Source organism: Loxodonta africana, chromosome 11 (genome assembly GCF_030014295.1).
Source record: "Loxodonta africana isolate mLoxAfr1 chromosome 11, mLoxAfr1.hap2, whole genome shotgun sequence".
In the NCBI taxonomy this organism is placed as follows: Eukaryota; Metazoa; Chordata; class Mammalia; order Proboscidea; family Elephantidae; genus Loxodonta; species Loxodonta africana.
The window spans coordinates 42,852,600-42,862,898 of NC_087352.1; positions in this window are offsets into that span (position 1 = coordinate 42,852,600).

Sequence of the window (10,299 nt, forward strand, 5' to 3'; positions counted from 1 at the left end):
GATGGTACCCAGCTACCACCACTGACTGCTCTGACATGGATCACAATAGAGGGTCCCAGGCAGAGCTGGAGAAAAATGTAGAACAAAATTCCAACTCAAAAAGAAAGACCAGACTTCCTGGCCTGACAGAGACTGGAGACCCTGAGAGTATGGCCCCCAGACACCCTTTCAACTCAGTAATGAAGCCACTCCTGAACTTCACCCTTCAGCCAAAGATTGAACAGTCCCATGGAACAAAGCAAGACTAAAGTGGTGCACCAGGGACTGGAAGGTAGGAGGGAACAGGACAGCTGGTAATATGGAAACCTGGGTTAGGAAGGAAGAGTGTTAAAATGCTGTGGGGTTGTTAACCAATGTCATACGACAATGTGTGTACTGTTGATAAGAAACTAGTTTGTTCTGTAAACATTCATCTAAAGTTGGATTAAAAAAAAAGTTAAAAAGAAAAAACTGAGCCAATAGAAAAGAAAAGGAAAAGTTACATATATAAAGGGCTTGGAAACCTTTAACTGACAAACTAATGTAGCTGGTTGCTCTCCACTCAAGGTTAATAAAGAAGGAATTCTAAGTGTGGTACTGTAACACTACATAGACTTTTCTTCTGAAGACATGCAAACCATTAAAAGTGTAACATTTAATGTGAATAAACATGCACACACGTATATTTGTTAGAGTTGTTGGGGTTGACTTACCCAAACTATATTTCTTTTGTCTGGTTTTCCAAACTCCTCTCATTTCTCTATTTTATTGTTAATTCTTCTTAAAATGTTTTTCGCTTGTTGACAGAATCATAAAATCTCACCAAATAAAGCTCATATACCTAGAGAATAAATGAACTTCCTTCTATTATAAACAATAAATTAGATAACTGTAAAATCAGAAGAAGTGTCCTTGACATGCAGAAACAATACTAAGTGTTGGACTATGAAAGTATCTTCATAACTTTAACTCAAGTTTTTTTTGGGGGGGAGGGGGAGGGGACCTGTTTTATTATTGTTCTCCTCTTGCATGACTTTTCTGAAAATGAGATTGGGATGGAACAGTATTTGAAGAAAATCCTAAGTTTCAATGATGGTTGTTTTAAATAACAAGGATAAGAAGATTTGTTTTGATTACATTTAAACATTTTCCACAGTGGATACCCTTAGGGAAAATATGCATTCTGTGTGATAATTAAAATCCTGTACATGCTACAATGAATACAATAATGTAGATATAATACTTGGCTCTAGAGTTGTAGCATCTGTGTAGTAGTAGAAAAGTTTCCTCTGAAAAAGTACAGGGACATCACTTAACTGCTGATTCACAATTTAAAAAAACTAGCATAGATGATAAGTAAAGCAAAAATAAAATCAGTCAGTACAATAATGTAATAATGACATTTAATTTTCCTCATGGCTAGGAACCATGAGAATATTGTAAAAATATTTTAAATTATAAAATGAATATAGCTGTATCACCTTAAGTTTGGAAAATATTGTTAAAGGGAAAAAAATCAGTGCCTTCTTGTCACTGACCCATATTCATGATCTGAACACAACTCTATTACAGTTGAAATTTTTGCAATATTGAAATCAAGCCAGATAAAAGTTATCAGCTCTTTACAGGATGAAAAAGACAATGTCATTGAGACAAATACAATTTTTAGAAACCGAATGCAAGGAACTTTTAGAACCATTAGTAGGTAGACTGCAATAACATCCCGGGAAAACATAGAGGAATGACCGAAAGCTCATTTATGGTGGAGAATATTTTGAGTGTGCATATGTAGCCATAACTTTTATTGTATCTCATCAAAAGAAGTCATTAATAAACAAATTGTGAATGTTGTTATGCTAGGAAAATGTGCTAAAAAATAAAATAAAAAAATTATCATTTTACAAAGTGCAATGTGGTACAGACATGCCTACCTAAAACAAGCATGAGAATATAAATGTATATAAGTAATTTACGTCATCTTTAAAATTATAGGTAATGTTTAAATTAAATAAAATCTAATGAAGCAATGCCAATTCATGATGGTTGCAAACATATTTGGAGACACTAGCAGGAGATGACAGCTGTTAAAACCAGTGATTGGACAATAAACCAAACCAAATCTGTTGCCATTGAGTACATTCTCTGGTAAGTTGGTTCTGGCTCATATTGACCCTATAGGACAGAGCAGAACTGCCCCATAGAGTTTCCAAGGAGCAGCTGGTGGATTCCAACTTCTCACCTTTTGGTTAGCAGCCGAGCTCTTAACCACTGATTGAAAAATAGAACTTGTTTGTTGAGAAAGCATTTCTTTCTCCTGACCTCATGTGTACCCATGAAGCAATGAAAGAAGAAGGACACAGCCACCTTTATACTTGATCAGCCATCCAAGTCAATCTTGGAGATCACTGGAGTGCTAGCCATATTGCCTTCAGTCTAAATTAAGAAGGAGATGAACAAATGCTGTGTTTTGATGAAGGTCAGGAAGTCTTTTGTTTAGTATGTGAGACCTAATAAGTTTAATATGGAAGGTGAGAATTCAGCTCCTTGAAAACCAAAAAAAAGCCCAGTTCTATTTCTGTTGTACACAGGGTTGCTATGAGTCAGAACTGACTGGATAGCACCTAACTACAAAAGCAGTATCTCAGGACGAACTTCTTGCTCTTCACCTGTAATGCTGTCATTAGAATGATCACAAATATTCGCTTCCACTTCAGGTAGCTTCATCAAATTTAGTAAATTCTTAGTTTTCCCCATGTGTCATCTATGTATTGTTTCTCTCCCTAGCAACCAAATGTGACCTTCAAGGAGCTGACTTATAGGGTCCTGCTTGACCACACCCTAACTGTAAGACAACATTCCACTTCTGCATGGTGCTCACGGATGTACCCAATTTCTAGGTAGCCACAAGGCCATTAGAAAAAGGGCACCAATAGCTAATATAGATTGCTCTATAAACATCGCGTCCTTCCAATGAGAACATATTAGCACATGGAAAGTAGCTTTTATTACTTACAAGAATTAGAGAGCACACAACCAAAAAAGTTCCATAATGAGCAGCCCTCACCCAAAGCTGTCTAAGCAGAGATGACAACTCTTCCTTGCATCTCCCACTTTGTGCCATGGGTGAGTGACTTAAATGGGATCCTACCTACTGCTGGTGTCCTCCTGGCCAGGTACGTTCACTTGGGTGGACTGAAAGTTTGCGCTATATGTGCCCCACCTACACCAGAGCTGAGGAGACCCACATAACTTCCTTTCCCAGCTATTTATGCTCCCAACCTAAGTGATTGATTTTATCTTTTTAACCCTGCTAACAAACATCCTGGTGGCGTAGTGGTTAAGAGCTACAGCTGTTAACCGAAAGGTTGGCAATTTGAACTCGCCAGGCGCTCCTTGGAAACAGTGTGGGGCAATTCTACTCTGTCCTATAGGTCACTATAAGTTGGAATCGACTGAATGGCAACAGGTTTTGTTTTTTGGTTTAACAAACATCCTACTGCATCATGTCCCCCTGACTTCCTGAGAAAGGGAGATGGCTAGCCCAGAATTGTATCTTTCTAACTTTGCTAATAAACATCAGGCCTCTGGTCTGTTCTGAAGCCCAAAGCTGGCAGAGGAACAGAGAAAACTATGGACACCGGGCTTGTCCCAAGGTTTTGCCCCACAGGAGTTCCTGAGGAATTTGATGCAGAGGATTAAAGAGAAAATATACCCCCTTGGCGTCGAGTCAATTCTGACTCATAGCAACCCTATAGGACAGAATAGATCTGCCCCATAGAGATTCCAAGGAGCGCCTGGCAGATTTGAACTGCCGACCTCTTGGTTAGCAGCTGTAGCACTTAACCACTATACCACCAGGGTTTCCAAAGAGAAAATATAGGTAGAGGAAATGGTAGAAGAGGCAGAATAGGATAAAATATGGAGATAAATGAAAAAAGTAAAAACATAGTTAAGAAAATATATTCTTAATCATAAATTTAGAAATATATTTAAGAAATATAAGAATATATTGAAGAAAACATGACATGTTAATGTCACATCTCATTTCAAAGAAGGGATTTTCTTAAGACAAAATTAATAAAATCTTCATTATGTTCTATATATTTTGGATTCTGATTTATTATTTTGACTATGATGTAATGTGATTCTGTGTGTGTGTAACACTTATTTTGCAATAATACTTCTGAGTTTCATTATAAACCCTGCAGTTAAATATAATGACATAGGAGAATGATAAGGCATGAAGCTCCAGAATTAGTCCCTTTACCCGACCAATGATTGAGCTGGCAAGAATCCTCAGAATTAAGTATTTTGGAACCCTAGAGTCTGCAAGTCTATACCTGTAGTGTCCAGGGGAATGCATGCAGAATAAAAAAAAGGCTAGTAAATTTCGGATTTTCATGTAGCAGTAACCATCCTCCCAGCCCCCATCCCACAGCAGCCAGCAAAGGTGATTGCTGCCTGCCTTCTGGTGTTGCTTTCTGGTAATAGGTGGGTGATAAGGATCTTGTCTTCCAGGGATACAGATTGTACTTTTTGATCTGCTTGATGGTTCACAGAAGGTCTAGGGAAGGAGCTCACCACTGTTTCAACCCCCCTTAGGGTGAAGCAGCTTCCTGGGCAGCACCTGTCAGAGATAATTTAAAGAGACAGAACACCTTTTTCCCCCCTCTTTGTTATTAAATCCAGGAATTCAAGGAAATCTCTATCAGGTTACTGGCTGGCAGTGGAGATAATAGAACAGCGACTTCAGTGACCATACATGACAAGGAATATAGTCCTTGTAAAAATAATCTGGAAAAGTTACTAAACAAATAGATAATGGCATCCCTCAACAAGTAACATCGGCAATATCTGGGAAACGGGGAATACCTTATTTGCAAAGTTACCACATTACAATGTCCAAAGCATACCAGTAAAAAAAAAAAAAAAAAATTATAGAGCATACAAAGAAAATATGGCCTATTCACAGGAGGAAAAAAATGACAGAAAACATCCTCAAGGAAGCCTAGACATTGGAAATATTAGACAGAGACTTTACATCAACTGTCTTAAACATGTTCAAATAGCTGAAGGAAGTCATGAGCAAATAACCATATAAAAAAAAAAAAGGAGGCGATATCAAAATAGAGACAGAAATTATGAGATGGAACCAAACGTAAATGTTGGAGCTAAAAAGCACAATAGCTGAACTGAAAAACAAACGAAAGCTAGAGGAATTCAACAGAAAATTTTACTGGCAGAAGAAAAATCAGTGAACTCAATGAGATATAGAAAAGGGTACAGAAAAAAAAAATCTGAATAAATAATAGCCCAAAACTTTGTAAATTTGATGAAAGTCACGTATAAACACATTCAAGAAGTTCAACAAACTTGATGCAGGGTAAGCTCAAAGAGATCCATGCCGACACATATTATCATCAAATTGTCAAAAAGCAAATGAAAAAATCTTGAAAAAAGCAAGAGAAGTGACTAATTATGTACAGAAATCTTCTATAAAATTAACAAAAGATTTCTCATTTCTCACTAGAAGCCATGGAGACCAGAACGCAGTTGTATGAAATATTTAAAGTGCTGAAAGAAAAAAAAAAATAAACTGAACTAAACTTGTCAACTAAAAAATTCTTTATCACGCAAACTATCCTTCATAAATGAAGGAGAAATTAAGACATTCCAGATAAACAAAAGGAGGGAGTTCACTGCTAATTAAAACAAACCTAAACCTGTAGCAGAAACCCTGGTGTTATGGTGGTTAAGTGCTATGGCTGCTAACCACAAGGTCCACAGTTCAAATCCACCAGGCACTACTTGGAAACAATACAAGGCAGTTCTACTCTGTTCCATAGGGTCGCTATGAGTCAGTCAGGCATCGATCTGACAGCAGTGGGTTTGGGTTTTTTTTTTTTAAACCTGTAGCCTTCAAGTCGATTCCAACTTAAGGCAATCCCATGTGTTAGCGTAGAACTGCTCCATAGGGCTTTCTTGGCTGTAATCTTTACAGAAGCAGATAGCCAGGCCTTTCTACCACAATGCCACTGGGTTCAAACTGTCAACTTTTAGGTCAGTAGTCAAGCACAAACCATTTGCTCCACCCAAAGACCTACTCATCACTAATAGACCTGCCCTAAAATTAATACTAAAAGTTCTTCAGACAGAAAAAAACAATATTAGATGGTAATAAGAAGAAATAAAGATCTCTGATAAAGGTAATTACACACAAAAAAAGAAAAAGATAAATATAAAAGCTACTGTAATTGTATTTTTGTACAGGATACTTCTTTTGATTTCCTATGGACCCCTGGTGGCACAGCAGTTAAGAGTTTGGCTGCTGACCAAAAAGGTCAGAAGTTCCAATCCACCAGCCACTCCTTAGAAACCCTATGAGATAGTTCTGCTCTGTCCTATAGGGTTGAGTTGGAGTTGACTGCACAGCAATTGGTTTTCTGTTGTTGTTTCCTGTATGATTTGAAGGAAACCTTGTTGGTGTGGTGGTTAAGAGCTACAGGTGCTAATCAAAAGGTCAGCAGTTTGAATCCATCAAGTGCTCCTTGGAGACACTATGGGGCAATTCTACTCTGTAGAACTCATAGGGTCGCTAGGAGTTGGAATTGACTCCACAGTAGTGGGTTTCTGGTTTTATACAACTTAAAAGGCAAATGCATGAAAAATAATTATAAATCTATGATAACGGGCATACAATGTATAAAGATGTAATTTATACCAATATAAAGAGGGGGTAGAGCTGGCTAGGAACAAAGTTAATGTATGCTATTGAGGGTAAGTTTGTATCAATTCAAACTAGATTGGCATAAAATTTAGCATTTTAACTGTAATTCAGATAGCACCAACTAGGAAAATAACTAAAATATATATACATAGAAAAGAAAATGAAGAGGGAGTCAAAATGGCAAGTTGAAAATAAAATCAGTCAAAGATAAAAGAAGGGAGTACTGGAATTCAAGAACAAAAAGACACAAGGCATAAGAAAGTAAATAGCACAATGGCAGAAATAAGTCCTTTGTTATCAATAATCACTAAATGTAAATGGATTAAGTCACCATTTATAATAAAGAGACTGACAGAATGAATGGAAAAAAAAAAAAAAGAGTCCAACAGTATGCAGCTCAGAGTTGTTTCCCTTACAATGTGCAGTCAATCTATTTCACAGCTCTCAGACTTCTCCTCTGCCTCCGTACTTGTGATCCATTACATTTCCTCTTTGGAGTAGAGAATTAGATCATTAACTTGCATATATCTATTAAGAACATGTAGAAAATCACTTATTTATTGCTTTTTAAATTTAAGCACATTCCTTTTACAGCCTGAGATTTCTACCATTTTTAAAAATATTTCCTTGATAATCTTGAGAAAAGGGTTATATCTTATCCAGACTTTCTTCCCAGGGTGTCACTAGAGTGATTACAAAAATTAATTGAGAATGTAAACTTATGCTTCAAATTACAACACCTGGTAAATGAAGTAGATACTACAACTCTACTTAGCAAATACCAAATACATTATGGAACTAGGTTTAAAATGTAAATCAAAAATATCAGCATACTGCTAATAAAAAGATTTTTCTTTAAGTTTTAACAATTAACAACAAATTTTGTGATTTTTTAAATTTTTCATAGCTTTTCTAGAAGAAAAGCACACAAACCATTTGTGGGAGTTATCCTCATAAAGAACAATACCGAAATCAGGTTGCTTATGTCACAAAGTTAAGGAATTGGCCTCAAACCACCTGTCTTTTCATGAAAGTGAGTTAATATTCATACTGATATATTTTACTATATTTGTTCTTTAATCCACAGGCCTCAATCACTGTCACTTTTATAAATCTCTGTCACTTTTATAAATATATAATGTACATAATCTGCTGACATAATTACCCAGAACCATAAAGCTGGATCCTGACCATGTCCATAGTATGTTTGTGTTGACCATGACATGCAAATCCCTAATCGCTGTGTCCTATCAATATTTACAAGCTGTATTTAAATTAAAGTAGTAATTTTACCTTTTATGTGTTCCCAGACACCAATCTATTTGTCTTTTAAAAATTTAATATATGGTGCCTTGCAAGATTAAATGACTCTATTTCCATCATTGACCTTGTTTTATTTCTCTTAAATGCTATTTCTTTTTGTTCTAAAATGAAACATTGATGAGATTTCTAGTTGTGTCCGAGTAAATGAAAATTCAGTTTGTACTTTTGTCCTATTTACAATAATTCTCTTAGTGCAATGTCTGATACAAGTTATCTGATTTAGTGTTTGTCTGAAACTCTACTGTCCAGAATCTCACACACTCACAAAATACACCAAAGGTGCTATTTCTGTCTTGGTTCTTATCCTTCTTTCTATTTCATCACTGCATCCTGATCAAGCATACAATTTAATTTTAAGGTCAAATTTATGTTCTTTTATATTTTAAACCTCTGTAGCTTAGAATATGTTTCGGCGATACAGTCCTTATAAAGCAGAGTCTGTGATGTAGATTGAAAATGTGGATATGAAGCTATCTTAATTATCTAGTGCTGCTATAACAGAAGTACCACAAGTGAATGGCTTTAGCAGACAGAAATTTATCTTTTCACAGTTTTGGAGGCTAGAAGTCTGAATTCAGGGCACCAGGTACAGGGGAAGGATTTTTCTCTGTCTTTCAGCTCTGGGGGAAGGTTTTTGTCATCAATCTTCCCCTGGGCCTAGGAATTTCTCAGCACAGGGACCCGAAGTCCAAAGGACACACTTCAATCCTACTTCTTGTTTGGTAGTAATGAGGTCCCTCACTTCACTGCTCGCTTCTCTCTTCTATATCTCAAAAGAGACTGACTCAAGATACAATCTAATCCTGTAGATTGAGTCCTGCCTCATTAACACAACTGCCTCTAATTCTGCTTCGTTAACATCATAGAGGTTAGGATTTACAACACATAAGATAATCATATCAGATCACAAAATGGTGAACAACCACACAGTACCGGGAATCATGGCCTGGCCAAGTTGATACACATTTTGGGGGGACACAATTCAATCCATAACAGAAGTATCAATTTATTGGTCCTCAAATTTCTTAGACACACATCAGTATAACTGGGATATTCTATAAAAAGGAAACCCTGGTGGCGTAGTGGTTAAGTGCTACAGCTGCTAACCAAAGGGTCGGCAGTTCGAATCCACCAGGCACTCCTTGGGAGCTCTATGGGGCAGTTCTACTCTGTCCTATAGGGTCACTATGAGATGGAATCGACTCGACGGCACTGGGTTTGTTTTTCGTTTTTTTAGTTTATAAAAAGGAATGAGATATGATTTGTTTTATATTCTTTAGATTATACCAATTCTGATAATATGGACACATTTTACTAAAGAGGCTGAAATACATTCAATAGTTCACCCACTATTCAAATACTATCTCAAATTATATAAAGATATTTGATTTATAGTTGTGTGTTTCTTGATATAAATAACAATTGGATAAATGCTCATAATATAGTTTTCAATGATGTCTTAAAAGATGTTAATGTATTCTTCTTGCCATGATATATTTCTGTCAGCATTTTGTTACCACTCACTGTGGATGAAACACTGGGCAAGGTGAAATAGGAGATGCACATTAAATCAGAAGCAGGGCTTGCACACTAAGAGTAGGGATCTAAATATTCCAAACATGATAAAAATCCCTAAGAGAAATATCAAGTACAAAGTTATGGGAATTCCAAAGCAGAAGAAATCATTTCTGGCCGTAGGCACATCTTCAATGGATTAGGGAAGACAGAGCAGTAGAGAGTGGCTTGATCTGCTCCTTAATAAATTGGAGAGCTTTTGAAAATGAAAGTTGGAGAAAGTAGGGGTACTATTTTCTAGAGGGGACAGCAGAGCAAGGAGGCAATAACAGAAAGTTGGAAACATTGAAAAGACCAAGTGACCTTAACAGCAATTCTTCCATGCAGAGCAACTTTAAAGTACCTCTGTAAATACATACAAAATAATGCACACATATTTGATTCAGAAATACCAATATCTGGGAAAAGAAAAGAAAACTGCTTGTGGATTATCAAAATTTTCCACATAAAAGCATTTTAAATATTGCCAGAAAGATCATTTGACAAAAGTTGTCTTGCATTATGTGAACCATAACTGGACTATAGATTTTAAAGGAAATAATGATTTCCAATAAATGATATGAAATATATAGGAAAGCCTGAGTTACAAAGTTGACTTCAATTTCTAATAAAAAAAAAAAATGCTTGATATTACTTCAGAAAGTTTTATTTCTTTTTTCCTTCATATCCTGTCACCAAAATCAGAATATTTTATA